Source organism: Falco rusticolus, chromosome 5, assembly GCF_015220075.1.
Source record: "Falco rusticolus isolate bFalRus1 chromosome 5, bFalRus1.pri, whole genome shotgun sequence".
NCBI classification, from domain to species: Eukaryota; Metazoa; Chordata; class Aves; order Falconiformes; family Falconidae; genus Falco; species Falco rusticolus.
The window spans coordinates 69,729,181-69,751,496 of NC_051191.1; the positions used below are offsets into that span (position 1 = coordinate 69,729,181).

A 22,316-nucleotide genomic window follows, 5' to 3' on the forward strand; every position below is an offset into this window, starting at 1 on the left:
CCATTGAAATATTATCCATGAAGGAGATGGGTGGGATACAAAAACAGGAAAAATTCTTTTTTCAATAGTCCATGGCATCATAGAGCTGTAGCAAATGACAAATCTTTTGAAGAGTCCAGCAAAGGGCAGAATTAGATTAACTTTTTAAAAGAAATTCAAGTAACAGCATAACTTGTGCTCTGTCACACAACATTTTAGCGTGCACAAGTGAGCCAGACAAGTATGTTGTTTTAACCCACATTCAACATTCCTATCAGTAAATCTGCACAAAGGGCCCCATATCCATATCTTGTGCAGTACTATCATTAAATCTCTTTTTTTGCTACTGCCTGGAATTTCATTATGAACCATTAGTGATGTAATGCTAAACCTATGGAATCTTAAACGTGTCTTAAAATCTGTGGAATAAACTAGGCTCGTACCAAATAAAAAAGGCAGTACCAACAAAAAATGCTGCATCTTTTTCAAATGGCTCATTAATATTTTTCCCCAAACACGTTTCAACTAAAATGTCTCAAACTTGCTTCATTAGTTCTGTTTTCCAGTAAAAGTTGTCACTCTTTTCTCCCATCCCCTGTTCCCAAGACACTATTTGCTGGTTCATTTAAATACAAAATGTCTGTTGTATGCTGCCCTCTTTTGCATGAAGAGTGTTTGAGTTGCTTCTGGTTGCTGTAGGAGCCTGCCTTTGAATTTTTCCTGGCATTGTGGGATTCTGTGAGACTCTTTCTCACCTTTATATTCTGAGATCTCCCAACATTTCATTAATCAGTTATGTGAACCATACCGGTCTGAAATGAATAGAGTGAAATTTGCATCATTTGGGAAGATCCTTCGTTCATAAAGGAGGGTGTGATTTACACTGTGGCCACTGGTAAAAAGAAGAAAAAAAATCTTTAAACTCTAAAACTGTACCTTTAATCATATGGAGAATGATTCAGGGATGATCAGGCTTCTCTGTGAGATGTTTAACTGGCTTAGAATCATGCTTCTATCAGAAATAGGAGTAAAAACTGAAGCATGTGCTTTAAAAGAAGCAGATCTTCAGCAGCCAAACAAGGAAAGAACTGTCTGCTTCTGAGTTTTAGTCTGTAGAAAGGCATGTGCTTGTGTTTTGCTGGAAGTGCTGCAGAAGCTGTTCTGCTGGAGTTGATGTTTAGCTTTGAACCAGTGCTGCCTAGAGGTAGAAAAGCAGGATGGGGGGATACTGGCAGCAGTGCAGTATGCTCGGAGGGTGTCACAGTCCTGCTGACTGTGGGGAGACACTGCCCCATGGGCCTTCCTTGTACTGTGCAAAGATGTGACCAAGGACGGACCATCGGGCAAGGGAGTGCGTCCTGCATGCTCATGCGTATGCTTGGCTGCTAGGATTGATCAGGAGCTATGCTAAGGAGAAATGACTCACTGCTGGCTCCCTTACTTGTAATGTGTGGGAATCAGCTGAGGGCCAAAGCGTGTTCAGCTAGAGTGTGATCCATTAGCACTCAGTCTTCAGTGTGCTCGCTGCCATATCTGCTTGTCTAGCTGTCCTCCTCACTCTGGAGCAGCAAGTTGTAAGGCTTTGCTATCAGTCTGCTGCCTTATCTTGGGATGTGCTTTTATGGCTAGATGCATGGCTTTGACAGCTTTGTGACAGTGTTGTACCTTCGTATTGCAGACACAGCCTTCAGTCCCATCCAGCTCTTTGCCTGTCCTGCAGCTATGCTGGGTGCCTGCTGTCAACACAGCATTTGTTAGAATTGTTTGATGCTCAGTGCATTTTCCACTTGTAGAACTATAATTGTTTTACTGATGCCTGTAAGACAACCTTTGCTTCAAAAACCTCGTATTTTTATGAACAAAGGCTAAATTTCAGCACTGTAACAAAGTCTCAGCCTGGGCAAAATGTTGTTTGGCTTGTATTTTATTCCTTACATCAGCACAGATTGAAACTCAGAGAACTAAGTTAAGAAAATAAGGGATGAAGTAAAAATTGTGTTTTATAATCAAGACTACCAATGGTCAGTTTAAATGCGCAGGGAGCACTCATTAGGTCAGCCAGTGTGTACCAAAGAAGGAATAACCCCAGGGACAGGAGCTGTAGTATGCGTGAGGTGTTTCATCGTGGTGTGACTGGGTGCTAGAGATCCTTCAGAGCAGATGATGCTTTAAATTCCACTCTTCCTTTGTGAGCCTGATGACAAACTTGTCGAAAACAGCTTTACAGATTTAAACAACAAAACCAAACAAAACCTCCCTCCCATAAACCCCTGTCTCTTCAGAGTTTTCTTTTCTTTGAGCTCTAAATTCACTGCTGATACTGGCTTAGGAATTGGCTGGCTGCCCAATACAGTTGTCCCACAAAAATGTATAGAATCTCTATCTTTCAGTCTTCTATAAAGAAAAACATGGAACAAAAATGTCAAGGGAAAAATGTGTAAAATAGGACACGACCTTCTTTGGAGTAAATATGTAAAAAACTTTAAGGATCCTCAAAAAAGCCATTCTTTTCTAAAATTCAAATATTTCTGTTGATGACTGATACCAGAATTGATAGAGGCAGTAGGATAAATGGGTGAATGGTGGGAGTTTTAACCAAAAATGTCTGATCAGAAATTTTAGAACAGGGTTCTGCCTATATGTGTAGCAATCACGCATGTGCTATGTTTTTTGTAGGCTGACAAGGAAACAACATAACTTGCATTGCTTTTTTTCCTACTGAGGATCACACATTGAGTTGTCATCAAATTATTAACAGAAATTGCCAGAAATTCAGCTTTGTTTTTGAGTTATGAAACAGACTACAAGCTGTACTTCTAGCAAGGTTATGGCTACCTGTACTTTTTCCCATCAGTGGTGAAAAATACTGTGAAAAAAGAAGTGCTACTCTTAGTTCAACCAACAGGGAAAACTACTTTAGTTCTTTTTTACATGCTATTAGAGGAGAAATTAAAGCACTTATTTTAATTGGTAAGATAAAATTGTAAAAGAAGTTACCTTGCTGTGGCAGGGAGAATTATTGTTTTGCTATTTTAACTATGTCCCTTTAACTAGTCACACACACACACATACATATATATATATATATATAAACCTTGTGAAAAATGGTATCTTAAGGGAGATTTGCAAAAGCATTCAAGAGGCCTATAAGCTGCAACTATTGCACATTACTGCCACGTTTCTGTCTTCAACCTGATCAGGTGTAAGAGTTGGGGATTTGCATCTGAGGATGGCTACCCTACTGAGCATTTCAGATGTGGTTCTGTATAGGTGTGATTCTGCACTGTGGGTTGCTTGCTATTAGGACATCAAAGAGGAGCTGCTGTCTGTGATGGGTAGTGGTTTTCGTGTTGTCTCTTCAGGTGATCATAATTGGAAGGTGGTGTTGCTGATTGCACTGAAAGATATTTTTGCCATTTGTTTCCTTTAAAATGTCTGTAGCCCAGATCCATTGGGTTGTGATGTCTTTTGATCTCAGGAGCGGAATAGAACTAGGCCAAGTAATCCCTGGGAACTTCTGCAGCCAGAATTGCTGAAAAGCAGGGTAATTCAGTACCTATAATGCTTTCCGCTGAATCAGTGCCATACCTGATATGGTTTCAATGAGTTGCTTGGCTGTTTTTCATGCCTCCTGCTTTAATAGCCCTGAGACAGAGCTCCGAAGATGTTCAGAAATCAAAGTTTGATTTCTGTAGGTATTTAGATGTTTGTGCCATAATGGGTGGGGTTGTCCTCAGCATTTTGGCCAAACAAAAATTCAAAGTGTATGGCATTTCATGGGTGTGGCCATGAAGTAAGGTGTTTTGTTTCATTATTTAGCTTGTAGAAAAGAGGAACAAGCCCCTTCTAGGAGAATGGAAGTAGGTAGCCTGCGGTGCCATGGTTTTCTTTGCTAATGGAAGCTTTACCATCTAAGTGCTCCCACAGTTAATACCACGGAACAGGCCCACCAGGATTGCCCTGCTGTGAGAGACTGTGATGCCTAAACCCAATTCTCAATCTGCCTGTAACATCCGGACCTTACTACTTACTGATGTGGGAAAGGACTGGTCCATAGGCCCCCACCTTTGTGAAATGGGATGTGTGTGAAGCCCTGCAGCTCATCTTCCTCAGCTCAGGCCTGATTCTACAGCTCCCGTGCCCACATCACTTGGGTTGACCTGATCTCAAATAAGTGTAATAGCAGTGTAACAGTGAGTGAGATCTCACGTTATTTCATGTCATGAAAATGGCCTAAACCATGAAAAAGTTGCACTTTATGTCAATCTGGACAATTTACAGGCACTCCAGGTTTTAAGGACTAGCTCAGAAAACTTACAAATTCTTTTGTAGTGTACCATTAATTTTATTTTGAGGAAGGAGAGAGATAGACAATGTATACTTGGTCATTTTGCTTGACCTACAAAGAATATAGTGCTATACCGTGTTTACATAAAGCTTGCTCCAGTATGCAAAAGTAACCCACAGAATCCAGCTTGCTTATTGTAGTGGTCAAGTTAAATTGCAGGGAAGGGATTTCTCAAAAATGTTAGACTAATGCCTTGTGATCTAAGCTGTAATGACTTTTTTCTGAAAATGATTGTTTTCCCCTTCCTACAGAGAACAGTTTCATCCTGGAAAAGAGCAATGGAAAAACATGCTTTAGTTTGTTTATAAAAATGTAAATGGCCTGTTTCTCAGTTTAGAAGTAGCTATCTCTACCTATAAAATTAAGAAAGTATGTATTGACAACTTTAAGAGGAAGCTTATATTTCCACAGCTGTTTGGGTCTGGTACCCATACCTCCATTTCCCCAATCTGGTGATTAGTTGATCAGTATGTAAGTAAATATATTAATGAGATGATCGATAGGAAAGACTAAAGAAATAATAAGGTAATCCATTTGTATCGTACTTTGACCTCCTTTAGGAAAGAAGTGCAAAATAATTGTTTCAATTTTTCTTTGTGTGTCATCCAGAGATTGCTTGAGAATGAAACAAATAAATTAGTTTTATACAATCTTTTTAGTTGTTGGTGTCCCTTGACTTTGATGTTTTGCAGGCTATATGATATAAACCAGTATAAAAGTATATCAACAAGTGGATAAAACACTTTGCCTCAAATCCTGCCTAGTCCTTAGTGTTCACTCAACAAATTTGTACCTCAACAAATGTGTGCCTAACTTCAAGAGGGCAAGTAATCTTGTTTGGTTGGTGAGGAGCATGCTGAAGTACCTTGTGAATGTGAGCACTTAAGAATGGCTTGTTAGTGTATGCCAGGAAAGAAAGCTAAGTGAAAGCCTTAGAATGGAAATGAGATGTTCTTCTGATTAAACTAATGCCCACCTTTGCCGGAGCTTTATCTCTGAAATATTTCAGCAGTCAGGATGTTACAAAATTTAATGCTGTTTACTATATTGTACCTTTGAATTTTTGTTATTTTCCTCCTCATACGTAAATCATAGTGTATTTATTTTTTTCATGGCTACAGTAAGTTATGTAGGGTGAGCAGTGTAAAAGCTGAATCCCTAATTGAAAGAACTGGATCACCTCACATAGCTACATGACTTCTGGATGGCATGTCAGTCATTGGATTTTATTAATGATTGGAGCAGTTTTGCATTATACTGATAGAAGGATAGATTTAGTTTTTTCTCTGCATTAGAACATTCAACTGCTATTGGCTTTAATGGGAATTTTATTGAGGCTGTGATAGCCCAGAAACCTGGATCTCTGCAATGCTCAGGAGAATCTGTATTCCTTTCACTAGATCTCCTGGATTTGGCAGACCTCAGAAAAAGCAGAGCTCTTCAGCCCTGCTGAAGAGTAAGCTGTGATGCTTTCTTAGGAAGGTCCAGAGTAGAGTTTCCTGTAGGAACTGCCACCTCAGCTGGACACAGCTGTGGTTTTCCATCATGGTACTTCTTGGGCCAGCAAAGGTGTGTGTTGTTTTTGTAAAATGGGATAAAAGTTGTGTTTAGCCGTAGTGGGGCACAGCACTATATGTGTTGTGGAGACTTTGACTTCCCCACCATCCCATCACATTTTGTCTTTGTAAGACCTTGTTTGACAGGCAGTATAAAATTAAACAAACCCCTCAAAATTCCCTGAGATAAGCATCACTACCCTTCAACATTACTGCTTAAAGATTTAGAAGAAATGGTGCAAAAATGCAGTGCCACTTGTGAAAGCATGATATATTTTTCCAGAGCTTGGTCAAATCACCTCCTCAAGCCAGTTATTCTAATGAATATTCTTAATCACATCTGCTGATTGTGTTGATTAGATGGACAACATGGAAGGTAAGCTGTATTTGTGTAATTAAAGGCTGATTGTGAAGCCAGCTCCTTTTTGAGATGTACTACTTCACCTGACTTAACAGATAAATAACATTTCTCTGTAACTTGTGATACCAGCCTTTTGTCTTTTGAGTATATAGACATTCGGAAGTTTTGTCTTTTTACTGCCTCTGTAGATGAAAGGGGATAGGAGCCACCAGGGCCCCTGAACATCTTCCCAGTGGGCTTATTTTACTCCAAGTATTCCCCCAGGAATTCCCTCCAGTTCTTCTGCTGAGACATCACTTGGAGGCAATTTCCAGTCTTCACTGCACACCACCCAAGCTGTTATCACTTATTCTGGCTATTACTCAGAGGTGGCTGTTCTACCACTGTAACAGTCACGAAGCGGCTAACTACATGTCGAGGCAGACAAACAACCTGTCACCAAAACCTGTGTAAATGCACTCCAGCAGCTATGCAGAAATAGCCAAGTGTTTTTGCATCTTTGACTGGCATCAGCCAGCAAGCAAGGAACCATGCTGGTCTACAGCCAAAACAAATAGGGAATTCCCTCAGATACTTTTTGTGAAGTGAATAACGGGGGCATGATCAGGTTTGGCTCCATATTAATCAGTGCAGTTTGGCTATTAAAATTCTCACTTCTGTGGCTGATGCTTCCGAGGCTGTTCTCAGGATTGTATTACATTGTGATTGGGTTACAGTCGCAGCAGCAGGATCAGGTGAATGGAGCAGTTTTCCCTGCAAGTGGAAGCAACTCTTTTCCCTTAATGTGACTTCGGATGCATAGTGCGGTCTGCCCCATTTCACTTGAGATTTTCTACTTCCTCACCAAGTCGTCACTGGAAAAAGAAAAGGAGCTGTAAGTCAGCTTGGTCACGAGTGCAATAGCACCTAGCAACTGCAGCAGGGAGTCACGATCTGGTCTGCTTTCTAGATCACCCTTACTGTAAAGTTCTGCCTTTGCCCTCTTCATTCCCACCTATAAACACTTCTGTCTTTCCAGCGCCTGTGATAACCATTTGGTTACTCAGAGAATCCCTTGGGAGCTGAAGAGGCAGCATCGTGCAGGCTCAGGGGCATCGTAACTGGTGAGATATGCTATTAATGCTTATATATATATATATTTTTTTTTTCCTGGAGGTATTTTGTATTCAGTTGAGACAATTGCTCTCATGACCAGCACTTTAATGTTAACTTAGTTTGCTTTCCACATCAGATCTTGAGTTTCGAAGAGGCCATTCTGGTGGTTAGTATTCAGTTTAATTTAACACTGTTGTCCCTGGATATTACCTGAATGGGGAGGGAGCATTTCTTCCTTTGAGAAGGCCTAACTCTTAATAGTCTTTGTCATTAAACTTTCGCGTGGTCATCTTTGCACACACACATCAGTTGTACACACAGGGTAGAGACTGAGGTGATTATTTCAGCTCAACAGCCATACTAGTTTTTATCCTGGTGAAAGGTTATGAATATGGAGACTATTATATGTCATTAAGATAATAATGTTGCTGAGTATGTTAGTAAAGTCAATTACTATATTCCCTAGGTGTTCTGGTTTTAGTTTGATAGGGACATGTAAACCAATTCTGCTTGCCAGGTGGGAGGAAATTTGCCTTTCAAAAGGCTGTTGCTTCAGCACTTGATAGGAGTCTTGCTAAGCAGTGGTAATAATAATAAATGTTCCCAGGCTACGCTTGTTTTATAATTGCTGTTCAGCACAAATTGCTTCAAGTGAGGGAACTCCATCATTCTGACTACACAGGTGGAGGTTATGATGTCATGCGTAGCAAACTCACTGATCCAAAAGGATGGGACGTTTTTTGTAAAATACTAATTAATGTAGACTTACGGTAACGAAGACTAAGGAAAACAATTAAAACGGATTTAAAACTTAAGTGAAGAAGCCAACCTCGATGAGAAAGTTAGGAAAAGACTTGCTTTGACTTGTTACCCTGTTTGCTGAACACCTCTCTGAAATGACTGGCCACTATCAAGGGCTGTGTCTTGGAGGAGGGATATCACAGATCTGATCTTGACTTTTCCCATGAGGGTAGTGTTTTGTAAGTGTCCCAAGAAGTCATGGTCATATACATGGCAGAACTGACGGCTATTGTGTCTGCGTTAACTTTTAGCAAGTGAACAGCAGATAACGGCTTGCCTTTGAGTCATGTTGCCAGTCTTGCACCATTTTTCTACTCTGTCTCTTATAATGAGTGGTGTTCATCAGGCAGATCCAAGAGTCCCAAGCAGGGCAGGGTCCGGAGCACACACTGAGTCTGTGTGGTCAGCTGTAGCTTGCCTGCTTTTCTGGGCTCTGGCTATCACAGCTTGTATCAGGACATAAGGGGAAAGAGAGGCAGGGCAAGCTGGAGCTAAGGCTAGGAGTAATAGAAAGCTAAAAGTCATAGTTTGTTGGACAGTGTTATCTCCAAACACTTTTCATTTGCAGTGTAAAGGCTCCAGTTTCAGTCCTTGGGATTAATTATTCTTTAAGAAGTAGAAAACAATGCAATATGCAATTGGTGAGCCGTCCTGACCAAAGGCATGCCAGAGTAAAATTATTTTTTGAGGCTGTTAACTATGCTGACTAACAGAGAGTTGGTTAATTCTGTAAGGATAATGTTTTGGGCAAATTCCCAGCCTCCAAATGCCTGCAGGCAAACTTGCCCATGTTTGTGGTATATTTGAGGTCTAAGTGTCCCTCCTTTGGGCCCTGTATTTTGAGAGGAAATTTTAATGGAAGGAAACATTGTTGCAGAGCAGCAGCCTTTTGCACTTTCCAAAGAAATATTAAGGCCAAAGGTCTTGTTTTTTCAGGGCAGAAGATGTGAATCATCTAATATTTACTTGGCTATAAATAGTGATGGGCAAGGCTCTAAGGATGGATTCCTGGGAGATTGCATCAGGATGGTTGTTCCCCAAACTGAGCAAAGGCAACAGTTGTCTTTACCTGTCACGTCCTCTTTGACACAGAGAACAGCATTATTGTTAAACAGACTAGCAAATAATTGTAATAAATTTGTGAGTTTTGCATTCCTCTGCTCAGGTGCCTCTTATTTCTCTTCAGTCCTGACAAGAACAAAAATGTGTCTTATTTCTAATAAGAGATGGCAGTTTTACACTGGGGAATCTTCATTCCAAATGTTCTGATTCTCCAGCCTCAGCAGCAGTGATGCAGATTATATTAGCTTTAGGACTGTGCAGATATTAGGAGAAAGTGCAACCCAGTAGGAGAAAGCACTTAACTGGGATGCAAGAAGTGCTGCTCTTGAAATGACCAACTGGACTTGGGCAGGTAACTGCATTTATCCGTGCCTCTCTTGCCCCATCTGTAAACAGAAGGAAAGAGTATTACTTTTCTTGGAGAGCTGCTGTTTCAAAATGTGTTACTTTCAACTGAGAACAAAATCTGCTAATATCATTGCTAATAAATAGAAAATGCCAGCTAATGCAATTAACAGATTAGTTTGCCTCCCACAGTGAAATTCAGCTTCTGACAGTGCACGTCTAATAAAGCTCAGCATGCAATTTATGCATCACTAAAGAGTTAACGTGAAACCCAAGGGATGCATAAGCCTTGCTTAAAGAGGCTGAAGGCCAGATCCTCCATAATGCCTTGACACTTCCAGACAGAGTTACAGCATTTGAGTTGTGTTTATAGACTCATGGGTCTGCCTGGAACCATGTGGTAGTCCTGGTGCATGTGAAGCATCTGCCTCTTTCATATGTATCACCAGGAAAATAACACATAGATGTAAAATTCTGAAAAATAAGAAAATACATAGCATTAATTCTTAGAAAAGGAGTGCAGTTGCTGGGTTTTTTTCCTTATTTTCTGTATCAAGAATGAATTTATGGTAACTAAACTAACTGGAAAATGAGTCTTCCAGTAAATGCATTAGCTAAGACATCAAGTAGCAAAAAAGCCACCACTGAATAAGTATTTTTCAGGCACTGAGGTCATTTTTGTAGTTGTATGTTTTCCTGTTAGTACTTATAGGAGAGGAAAAATCAAAATTGGCTCCCTAGTAGTTACCAGGTATCATTCCAAAGTCTTGCGATGAAGCATTTTTTCCCCCTTACCTATGTAAGACAGGTATTTAACTTTGTGCAAAGTTGTGGCTAAACTCTGTAGGATGCTTTAAAGTTTAGGGAACCTAACAGAGATCCCATTGTAGCCTGTTGTGTGCTATCTACACCAAGAAAATTACCATTAATACTTGTACTCAAAAAAACCCCAAAACAAAAGTCGTAGGGATTATATGACAGAATTGCTGCTTTGTTTTTGGTTGTTGTTGGTACTATCATATATGCTAAAGGAATTTCAACTAAGAGCATGTGGCTGTAATGGAATTTGATGTACAATCAGTTTTAGGGAACAGCCTGTGCCTTGTTAATATAATCCATAAAAGGCTTCCAAGCTTCCTGAAACCAGTCCCTTCTGTTTTCAAGTCTGCGTATGATCTCATAGGAAATGATCTGGGAGAGGCTGGCTAACCCTTTTGCATAATCAAGGTATCATTGTTCTTTTAATGCCTAAAGTGACTTGTTTCACTGATACAAGCTCAACAATCCATTTTTCTCTGTCACCAAATCCCTGTTATCAGCCTTCACAATGATTTCAGTGGCATTAGGTTAAAGAGTGAGAGGACTGAAGTGTGACTTAAAGGCTGGCCTTGATAATATAATTCATTTGCTTTGTCACCCTTTTAAAACTGTTTTAAAAATCCTAAACAACTTGTTGCCCAGCGAATGCAAATACATAACGTGAGTGGGCAAGGTTTATTTTGCAGTGGGCTGAGAGGCAGGGAAGCAATCTGCGCCTTGCCAAGTTTTGTAAATGGCAGGAACAGCAAGACAGATAGTGAGGAAAATACTGCCCTGCATATACATATGATATTGTAAAACCTCCCACACGTACATTAGCAATAGATATAAAAAGAGTTTTCTTGTATCGGAGCCCTTTAAAACCTTCACTTTCTGGGATGTTTACACAAACACAGAGTGCCTTGTACAGTGTATGTTCTTTTATATCCTCGGGATACCCAGGATTTCCTTAATATATCTAGCCCAAGAAGGGAAACACTCCAGTGAGCTTCTATCTCTGAAAGCCGTGTACAGCAGCTAGAATTAATCTTCATTGGCAAGGGAGAGAGAAGAAAAGCATCTGGGTTTTGTAACTGTGCAGAAGTACAATTATGGTGTAGTTCATGTGAAGGGGTAGTAACTGCACGGAGCTGAAGTTACAGTGAGCCTAAGCAGAGGGCTCTGTGGCACCCTGCTTAGGGCAGAGCTGTGAAGTTTGGCACTCTGCTCTGGGCTCCAGTCAAACATTTTCTTGTCCATATTAGGATATATGGAACTTGGCCAACCAGCAATAGACTTTTGATGTACTTATTGTTTGTGCTCATATTTTATGGAGTAGACAGCCACTGCTTTTCTCATGAACTAGCAGGTTTAATAAAACAGGACAAATAGAAACCCTTCAAAAATTGTCATTAAAATTTGGTAGCAAATAGAAAATAAATAATCATTTCCCAAGACAAACGTTCCCAAAGCTAACATTGTTATGACACAAGTTAGTGGTTCCCTTGTGATTTTCATCCATAGAATTTGATCACTCTGTAAATCAAATCCCAGTAAAAGCCCAGTAGTTAAATAATATGCTGTTACTCAGGTGAAAAACAGGAGTGCAGTGAACCTGACTGGCTGAGGCACAAGTATACCTATTCCCTTTGGTAGCTCCCAGCAGAGGTTCCAGGTGAACGAGTGGATTGGTGACTCTAAACTGTTGCAACAAGGTTAGCTTGAGTTTGGGAGAGGGAGCCTTTTGTGTCCAGATGGACTGTCAACAAGGTCCACATGTGCCAGTCCTGTTTCCTGGAGAAAACAAAGAGGAGAAACAGAAGATAATAGATACTGAGTTGCTTAGTTCCATCATAATTGCAAGTTATCCCAAAGTCAAATAGAACAAGATCTGGCATTTATTTTCATGGTCGTTCTTCAGGATGGTTAGATGAGAGACAGGAGCCACTGGTGAATGCCCCATTTGGGATGTTGATCATCCGTACATGCAGGCTGGTCTACTTGTGTCAGGGAGTTTCTAGTCAGAGCTGTAGCTTATACCTGGGGTAGTGCAAAAGCAATGAGCCTGTTTTTGCAGAACAACACAGAATAACAGGTCTGTGTTGCTTCAGGGTTAAGGATATCTGCAATTTCCCCAACCAAGGATAGAATATTCCACTGGGGAAATATTAGAACTTGCTTTCAACTTGAAATTTCAAAACAGAGTGTTTTCAGGATTTAGCCAACAATTTTTGTGTTTGCAAAGGACAAAAAGTTGAGAAGCGGTAGTGTTGGTTAAGCACATTATGACTTTTTTAATCAATAAATGTTCTCATAATTTTTAATTTGCTACTAGTGTCTGTATCTGTAAACTCCTGTTTCACTAAAATGATTCTTTGCTCTTGCTGATGCTCTTCTAATACTTGTAGACATTTGTCACGTCACCTTCTTAGGATTTAGTCATCCTTAGCTCTTTTAATCTCTCTTTGTAAGTTAGCCCCTCTCTGCTTGCTTAACATTTTTATGGCTCTCTCGTGATCTTCCTCTGGGTTGTTATTGTCATTCAGGAAATGAGTTCTCCAGAGCTGAATGAAGTATTCCAGGTGTGATCACCACAGAGCTGTGTAGGGGTTATTACCTTTCTGCCCTGTAAAGTTGCCTTTTGTATTTCATTTAATATTATTTGGACTCTTTCTGCTACCACTTTATGCATTATTTGACTTGTACTCCCAAGAAACAGGATTAAACAAGGCCAACTTTAACCCCTGTGAGCCTTTTGATTGTGAAAAGTTTGGCAACATCTATCAAAGATGCAAAAATGCCTGAAGTCGTGCCCGTGGTTTGTAGCTAAAGACAGGACTGTACTGCCAGGAGGCTGGAATCATCTCCTGAGTTCTGACCCTGCTTTTTGCTGGTGATATGTCTGATCTTACACAAGTCATTTGACTTTTTAAACCCTATGTCTGTATGTGTTAGAGGAGGATAACACTACAGTAGCTGCATTTGGTAAGGCTGCTGTGAGGGTCGGTTCAAGTTTGTACATGGTCTGGAAAATATAAAGTGGAAATGTAAAAATATTTGGGCAAAAGGCTGCAGCAAACACATTAAATGACCTGTAAGCTTATGTTGTCCAGGCTTGTGGAAATTGAGGAGGACTATCATTAAAAACTCTTTTTGAGCATAATCATTTGTCACCTTGTTTGCTAAAAGAAGAGGGGAACTAAATCAAATGAAAAGGGTGAACTTTATATTGAGTGTAACCTCTGCAAAGTTCACTTAGAAATCCATTGAGAATATGGTTTTAACATGTCCAGATTTGCTTTGTTGTTTTGCCCAGCTGTTGACTTTCATACTGAGACCTGAACAAGCAAGTATACAATCAGCTGAAAATACTTGGAAAAGGAAGTGAGCCTGTCTTTTGTTTAGATGTGTTTATATCAGTGCAAAATGAATGCCATATCATAAAAAAAAAAAAAAAAAAAAAAAAGTAGCAGAGCTAGGTGTGGAGCATGGAGAAAATAAAATGGTATTTTTACATGTACTCTGAACTCATGTAGATGGTAAATCACAAATTCTTCTTCTGAACCCAGGCTGGTAATTCCCTCACTGGTACAGTATATGGATTTACTGGACTAAAGAAAAATGCATCATACCGTGCTGCATGAAGCAGATGCAGCTGGAGGTAGATTTGTCCAACTCTCCTGTGCCTATTATCTTTGTGAGATAAAAGCTGGTAACAGTTTCACTGCAGAAACATCAGTTGATGTTAATTTGTGAGGAGCTGGTGATTATTGGTGTTGTATACCTGGTGAGGGGTTCTCTGAGTATTGTAGCATATCTGAGACCCAGGGTGACTTACAGTCTCTTTAATCCGGTCTAGTACTGCTTATGTGAGTTGAGAAATTTGCAGTCATAGTCTCTGAGGTTTACAAATACATCCGTGATTTATAGTTTTAGTAAGCTAAGTTTATATTTGGAAGCGAATGCTCTGAGGTGGCTGAGGATAAACGTAGTTGAAAAAAGATGTCTTAGTGTTAGTTGAATTTTTCACTGTATGTAGCTGTTTATAGAATTTGGTGATTGAAAGATCACAAAATCATTTGTGTAAAAGTTACTGCCCCGGTGAAGGATTTTGCCATAGACTGGAGCCATGGATGAGGACCGAAAGGTGTGCAGAAGGTTTGAAAAGTGCAAGGAAGGTGTGCAAAGGTGTATGAGCTCTTGGAGCAAGAGTAAGGAGGTTCTTGGTGACTATTTGTGTTCTGCATTCCCACAACACATCAGACTAGGGCAAAATGGATTGAAATGCAGCCTCAGCACTGCATTCACTCTAGAGAAATGGGGAATGGGTAGTTCCCATTTTAGATCCAGTATAGAAAGGAGCTCTGCTGTAGGGTTGTAGTTCAGTTCTTGCAAGAAACATTTCTATGGAATTTTGGCCTTGGGTGGACTTCCCAAGAACAGCTACTGTCCAGAAGATATTCCAGCTAAAGTCTTCTGAGAGCAGTTTTAAAATGTTGGCACTGTTTCATCTGAACTCTGATCCAACTTTAACTATGAGAAGAACATAATAGGTTGTGATTTGGATCTAAATGCCTCCTCTTGACACTCTCCAGCTTGCACACAAAATGTGCAAACAGAAGAACACCACAACCAAGCAACCGTACAAATGGCAACATATAAAGAATATGAAAGTTAAAAAGTTGTACAGAATTTGTGTTTGACTAGACTAAGGCATAGTTTTAACCACAGATAGTTACAAGCAAAGACAGCGTCTTCTCAGCAACGAGAGGGGAGGTTGTGGCAGGCTAATGTGGCACAGAAACCAAAGTGACCCACGCTGCACTTGCTGAAAGTGTAGCCTGTGTTTTTGCTGGCTTTGAGCAGCCTTAGCAGACATCCTTGCTGCCATAGGATTGTTGTTGTCAGCACCACAACTAATTCAGTTGTTGCTGGCATCTGCATGTGGACCTTTCCTCAGTTTAATCCTAAACCACCAGGACAGGGCTAGTGGATGAAGCTGTGTGAGAAGACACGGGAATTCAGCAAGATGCCTTGTTTTTTCTATACTTGTTTTCCTATAGGGAAGAATCTGACATGGCAGAAACAGATTAGGCAACATATGCTTGATCGGGAGTTGTGATTGTATGTCAGTGCCACTATACAGCTCCATTTATGTGAATATTTAGTGAGATGAAATTCCTTCCTGAAGTGTTTCCAAGTTAAAATAGACAAAAATAGGCATGTGCAGAGAGGGAACAGAGATGTGAACTGGCTTGTGTAGGGATCATAGCTTGTTTAGAAGAGGACAGAGTTTGGAGCCTGGTCCCAGAAAGGTCTTCCAGTGGCTGTCCCAGTAAACCCCACTGTGGCCTAAATATTAACTACCCTGATACAGGCAAAAGACAGTTCTGGTTTGAGCTAAGGGGGTCTCGAACCCTCAGAGCTGGTTCCTTTTAAGGACAGGTGACTTTGCTAAAAGAATTCACTGGTACGAAATGAATAGCCCTGTGACATCAGGAAGGCTGGGTTGGATGGGCTTACAGAGAATTCAAGTCTTTCCCAAGCCTGAGCGTCAGTCTGGATGAGCTGGTTACAGCCTGGACCCAAACTTCAAAGCTTTCCATGAACTTCTAAATAACCCAGAAAGAGACTTTTGCATTTGATTTTTTTCCCTAGAGGTGAGCCAGCAGTATGAAGCTGAGATCTGGTTGTGTTCTGGATCCAGCCTCCTGTCTTACGTGTATAAAAGGCAACTGTTTTGAAGCACTGATAGATTATGACCCACCTGTGTTCTTCTTGGGACAGAATTATGGTGTTGCTTTGTGTGTTGCTTTTTCTGTATGCTTCCTTCCATATGCCTGCGGCACGTAACAGAGTGAGCTAATGTTACTGATATATTTACTTGTGTTTTGGGGAGAAAAGTCTTCCTATTACTAATTTTTTTCTCCCTCCTATCTGTTCCAGAATTTTAGTTAATCATCTTGCCAAAAATTTGATTAAGTAGCTTGGATATAAAAAAAGATTTTGTTTTATGACTCTTAATAAAATGTGTAGATGTGCCTGTGACGTTAAAAGTAAGCAGATCTCATGTTCCAGAGTGTAAGCTGAATGCTGAGGGATTCAGAAAAAAAATTCACCTGTCTTATCCTGCTTGTTATTGCAAGATTTGATTGGAGACTTGTGGATTTGTACATCTTCTTATGAATATCTCATAGCTACTGCTGGGGGCAGAATGCTGATGTTGGTGGATTAGCAGCTACAGCTGGTTTCACTGGTACTATGCTTATGATCCACACAAAAATACAAGTTCAGAGGTCTATAATAATAGGAAAAGGAATTTTATAAGCAAATGAAATATGTGGGGAAATTAAAGTGAAAATAATAGTGATTAGAGGGAGCGTTTCAAGGATGGGAAATAGGCACTCAGTGAAAGTCAAAGCTAGTAACTGTCCGTTGTATCTCTTTAAAATCTCTCTTTAAATTCTCAGGTTCAGATTTTTTTGCTTTAAGCAAAAGAAATTGAATTAATGGACTTTAAAACCGTATGCTTGGCAAAAAGTATTCGGCATCTTGAGCTCGTTATACTTATTCAGCTATCCCATTCTGGCTTTAGATTTGGGGTTTGTATGTTGATATGATTGTTATCTATGGTTAACAGAATGTCCATAGTCAAAAGCATCTTGGGTTCTGGTTTTGTTACATCTGTCATCGATTTTTGATACCTTTTGGCTATGAGGATATGCTGACTTGCCAGTTGAATCCTTAGGAATCTTTCTCTGCAAGTGCTTCTGTGGAGAAGGTAATGACTGTGCACCTCCTCCTCCTTCCTGTGGTCTTTTGATGAGCCCCCGCTTACTGCTGTTCTTGTTGAAGACACACATAGAGCACTTATGCTGAAACCGGCAGGTAGTATTACAAAATATAGAAGGTAGGCCAGAAAAAATGTTGGCAAGTAATCCAGTCCATTCTATTGGCTGAAACCAGAGGTTACTACTTTAAATAATTTTTGAGTGGTGTATTCTGTTCTGGAAGTGTCCCATGCAGAGCTTTACAGTTTGCCTCAGTTGACCTGTAACAGTGCTTAATTATCCTTCTCTTTACACAGTTTCCCCAAGTGTCTTAACTGGCAGGGAAATAGCTAGTGTCAAGGGAGAAAATCAGTTCCATTGCTCCATCTTAAGCACATTATATCTTGTCCTGCCCTCAGTGAATATGAAGAGTTTGTCATCTCTTCTTTAATAGATGCCAAAGAGAATTACCATGTCTTTTAGGCTTAGCAAACCTGACCCTCCAACTTCTCCATGGAGACCATGTTTCCCAAAACTCTGAAAACTTTCACTGACTCCTTTTGGGCCCTCTTGTAATTGGTCTGCATCTTTCCTGAAGTGATGTATACCTGCAGATGGACATGGAATTCCAGCCAGGAACTGACCAGTACTTGAGAGGAACAGGGTTCTGTTTGTAATTGCTCTGTTCCCGTCCATATGACATTGTTCCTACATCGATTCATTATCAGCCCTGGGTGTTGGTTTTTTTTTCCTTTTTTATTTTTAAGAACTAAGAATTACTGCCTCATTTAGTAAATCACTATCTAGCATTTGTGAAAGCAATTACCAAACCACTATCATGATTTTTGGAGAGATCGAGCCTGCAAGTTTAGAATGATCAAAGCTGAAAATAGCCTGGTTTTTGCATATTGATGTTAGTCAATAGTGCCTTCACTTGCATTTCCAACTTTTATGTTATGTTTAAGCTATTAATATCAAAACCTACATCAATGAAGAATCTCGATCTTTTTGATCGATGACTTGGGCTACCTAATATGTTCAGTCACATTATGACCAGGTGGCTTCACAGGATAGGTCAGGCTGAAAAACAGTAGGCTGAAATGAGGCAAGTTCTAGAGCAATGAGGAAAATAGAAACGCATGTGTGAAATGCTTCAATGAGACTTTGCAAGTGATTAGAACAGCAGTTAGAGAAACACTTTAGGGAGAGCAGGATGGATCTGGAGCCGAGTTTCTTCAACACCTATGGGTGTGCTTCATATTAATTTTTAATATCTGGTTTTAGAAATCTTGAGAATGAAGAGGCAGCACTATGACAGAAGAGCAAACACGTTTTGTTGAAAGTGGAATGAGTCCTGTGGAAGATGTCGTGTTGTTAGGGTGGAAGCCACATGCCTTCCATATAAAATGAACAGCTTAAGGTGAGGTGCTTGTTCCTCTAATCCTCCTTGCTACCCCATGACTGAAAGACTTTGGAGTCTTTGAAGTGAATTTACAATAGCACTGGGACAATCATCCAGAGCTTCTCAAGCCTGGTCTTCTGAAGGTTTTCTAGGTGCTCCGATGATTGTTAATGAAGAGGACAGCTCTTATCACATTCATCCCCTAAAGTAGTAAATTGAGAACATCTACGTTAGTAGTAAAGAGATTATCTGTTCCTAGCATCCATTTGCCATGGTTTGAATATGCTGAATTCAGAATAACAGCCTTGCAGGGAAAGGTTCATGTATGTTCTTTAATGCTACAGAGCCATTCATTCAATTCAAGCCAGCTTTTTCTACTTTGTAAAAGAGAGGGGCAATGAAACAGAGTGTCTGTCAGTATAACTGCAGTAGGGAAAAAAGCTTTGGAAATGCAAAGCTAAAGAAATATAAAATTGAGCTTGTTATTGTAATGAACCATAATGGTAAGAGTTCACAATGGGTCTGTTACTATAATCAAGCAGAGAAAAGGCTCTAATCCTTTGAAGAATACAAGTTTTTTACATTATTTGCCCAGGTGTGGTGGTTGTGATGGATGGGGCCAGATGTCTCTGGTGCAACTCTGTGGGGTTGGTGTGGGTCAAGCTGAATCTGGCCAATATTCTCAGAAGAGACTTAGTAAAGTGATAAACTTTCTTGTGTTGGTGACTACCTAGCTACAGTATTCACCTTTAGAAATACCAAAATTTACCTCTTAGGGTGATAACTGATACGCTGTGGATTTTTGCTGTCCTAGGAATAGGAAATAACTGCTGTTTCAAACTTTCCCATGCACTGAATGAATAAGGACATATGTTTTAAGCTCATCACCTTGTCTGTCTTTTTTGAAATTGCTTTGAAAGTTTTCTGTCTGAACCTAGAAGTATCTTGTGCACATTACTGTGGTAGGGACATAGACCTCAACCGAGTGCTAGGTATTGTTAATAAAATTCCATTTGTGTATTATGCATATTTACAAATTCTTAATTGAAATTCATGGGAACATGAAATGGGCTTTCAAGTAGGTTTTGGGACAGGCTCTGAATTAGAATAAACGTATTGGTAACAGTCTGTTGTGCAAAGGTAAATACTTTTTCTCCTCTCCACAGTGTAACAGGAGTGGAAACACTTTGAGCATTTATTTAGTAATGTAATATCTTATTTGTGTAGACTTATGAAGAAAAATCAAGTGTTTTCCTTTTCCCTCCCCGCCCTTTCCTCTGGGGCAACATTCAAGCATATTTGATCTGATCCAAACGTAGGGAACTGAAACAATTTCTTTCCACTGACTCGATAGGTTTTGATCATTCCTCCAAGGCTCAGGCACATTAGTTGTGTCACTTCTGTTCTCAGAGATGCCTTTTTAAGAGTTTGTTTCTTACAAAAAGACCACAATGGATATTCAAGAAACATTTAAATAAAATTATGGAAGCTGAAGTCCCCATCTCACAAGTCATGTGTTCAGTGATAAAGTAAATTGTGTATTAGGGCTCCTAGTAATCGATAACAAATATTGTATGCAACTGTGATACAAAATCTCTCTGCTGATTCCTGTTACTAGCAAACAAACTGACAGGTTAACTTTATACTGGCAGGATTTTTGGTGTATTAGGTATTGCCTTTGCTCGCAAAGCAGTCACAGAACAGGCACAAAGGTGTAATGCTAGTGCAAACTCCATAAGCTAATAGGACAAAAATGTGATCACAGATGATCAGATCTGCAGGCTTTGGTCGTATGTTTGTGCACAAACCTAGTGATTGTGAAAACTCAGTCTAAGTGTAACTGGTCAGCCAGATATGAATTCAAAGCTACCTTAGTTATCCTTAGAATTACAGGTTAACCAGTGCACTTTCAAGAAAGAATGTGTGAAAGAAAGAAACTGCTTGCACTTCACATTTTTTATGAAGGCCGCTTCCATCTCTGTCCTTCAAGCACTGTAAACACCTGTTTAAAGTCTTGCTGTGTGGCACCAATAGTATATTTTTAATGTTATTTTTCATTATATAGCAGATGTCTACTCTTGAAATCTGGTTCAGATGACTAAAATATACATGTAAAAATGGAAAAAAGGAGAATCATTTTAGGTATCTGAGGTCTCACTGTTATAATTCATAAGATATTAGTATTCTTGTTTTGTAATTTATGATCTTAAAGTTGCTAACTTTATCTGTTAGAACAGGACCTCACTGTGCTAACGTTAAGGGATTGCTTTTGTCAAACTGGAAGTGTTGTCTGTGCTCTTCAATAGCAATGGTGCTAGGATAAAAAAGATGAGTAGTTTAATGATGTTTAGGTAAGGTTGACATTAGACCTGAATATTACAGCTCCTATGGATGTGCCTTGGCCACAGGATTTTCCTGTCTCTAAATACAAATAAAGTGAAGTCAGCTGAAACACATGGCCAGTTAGAACACTTCCATGATGGAGTGTATCTTGGCAAATAGAGAACTGGTTTGCATCTTAGAGGACCAAGGTTATCCTCTTGATGTTTTGTACCTTTTCCATCTCTCATGTGGGAGGGCTTGAGTAACTTGTGTTAATTCCCTGGGACCTGCTCCTGTAACGTGTCTCAGCAAGAAGCAGGTTTCAGCATGTCGTGTTACCAAACTCTTAATTTCTAGGTGGATCGTACAGTGCTGGTGTGATTAATCCTGAAGTTTGTTGCAGTCAGGCAATCTTTTGGTTAGTATGTTGGATGTTGCATATTTCATGGTTGATTTAGCTGGGTTCACAGAGCTTTCCATAAACCATGCAGTTCTAGAAAGAAATTTATGGGTTTGAATGAGTAACCAGTTACACAGGGCAAATGGCACTGTCTCCGATTACCATACGAAAGGAAGTTTGGGTTTACCGCTAAATGCAGATAAAAATTAATATTTGCAAAGGAGACATGTATGATTTATTTATAAGTGTTTTCTGTTTCCATAATGAAATTTCCTTTGGGTTTAAGTACCGTCATTTGGAGGAAAAAGTGGAGGTCTGTGGCTCATTAGTTTCTGGTGGTTGTCAGAAGCCATTAATCAATTGCCCCTTTTACCAACATAGGTCCTAATTCAGCAAAGCATTTAGGCACATGCTTAACTGTAAGCATGTGTTTCAAAGCACTTTGCTAAATCAGGTCTTTAATGTGGTTCAAGCTTGCTGCATTTCTTTCCAAGTCTAAGGTTACCCTGAAATGACAGTAGCTAATACATCAGCTAAGGTGCCATGTACCTTCCTCACCTGTCTGTCTTAAAAAGTCATATGCAAGGGGAAAAAATGGGTCAGTTTTTTCCCCTGTCCCCTTTCCATCGCCCTCTCCACATCCTACCTCAAATGGAGGCTTCTGTACTGGATAGCAGGACATGTGAAATAGTAGCAAGTCAGGAGCAAGGAGAGCAAAATGAGGGGAAAGCATTTTCCACTTGATTGTCTTGAACTCTCCAGTCTGTTTTTAGTAAAGCCCTCTTGACTATGTGGAGGAACGGGGAAGGCAGCAGAGTTATGTTCTGATATGGCCAGGTGAATCCTGGTGTGCAGGATCTCATAAGCCTAGGTAGGGTACGCATGCATCATCTATAGAGCAGATGTAGAGTGAGGGGAACTTGAATTTCATTTTCCCAAGCACTTCTACTCTTGTGAAAATTACAGTGGGACTTTCAGCAGTGATGAAAGGTCAAGACTGAGCATTATGTTCTCAGTCCCAGTCTTGTCCACTTTGGTGCAAAAAAGGATGAAATCCAACCACAGCTGTCCTGCAGA

General features: G+C 39.9%; 1 protein-coding gene across 5 annotated transcripts in view; it reads left to right on the forward strand.

The window, feature by feature from the left end:
* CALD1 (caldesmon 1) overlaps positions 1-22,316 on the forward strand; it is a 202,822-nt gene that overhangs the window by 34,171 nt on the left and 146,335 nt on the right. For 3 of the 5 annotated variants that reach the window (XM_037388086.1, XM_037388080.1, XM_037388084.1), the window contains exon 2: positions 7,263-7,347. The exons of the other annotated variants lie outside the window; for them this stretch is intronic. The gene's annotated coding sequence lies outside the window, so the exon portion shown is untranslated. The remainder of the gene's footprint in view (positions 1-7,262; positions 7,348-22,316) is intronic. 5 annotated transcript variants of the gene reach the window in all.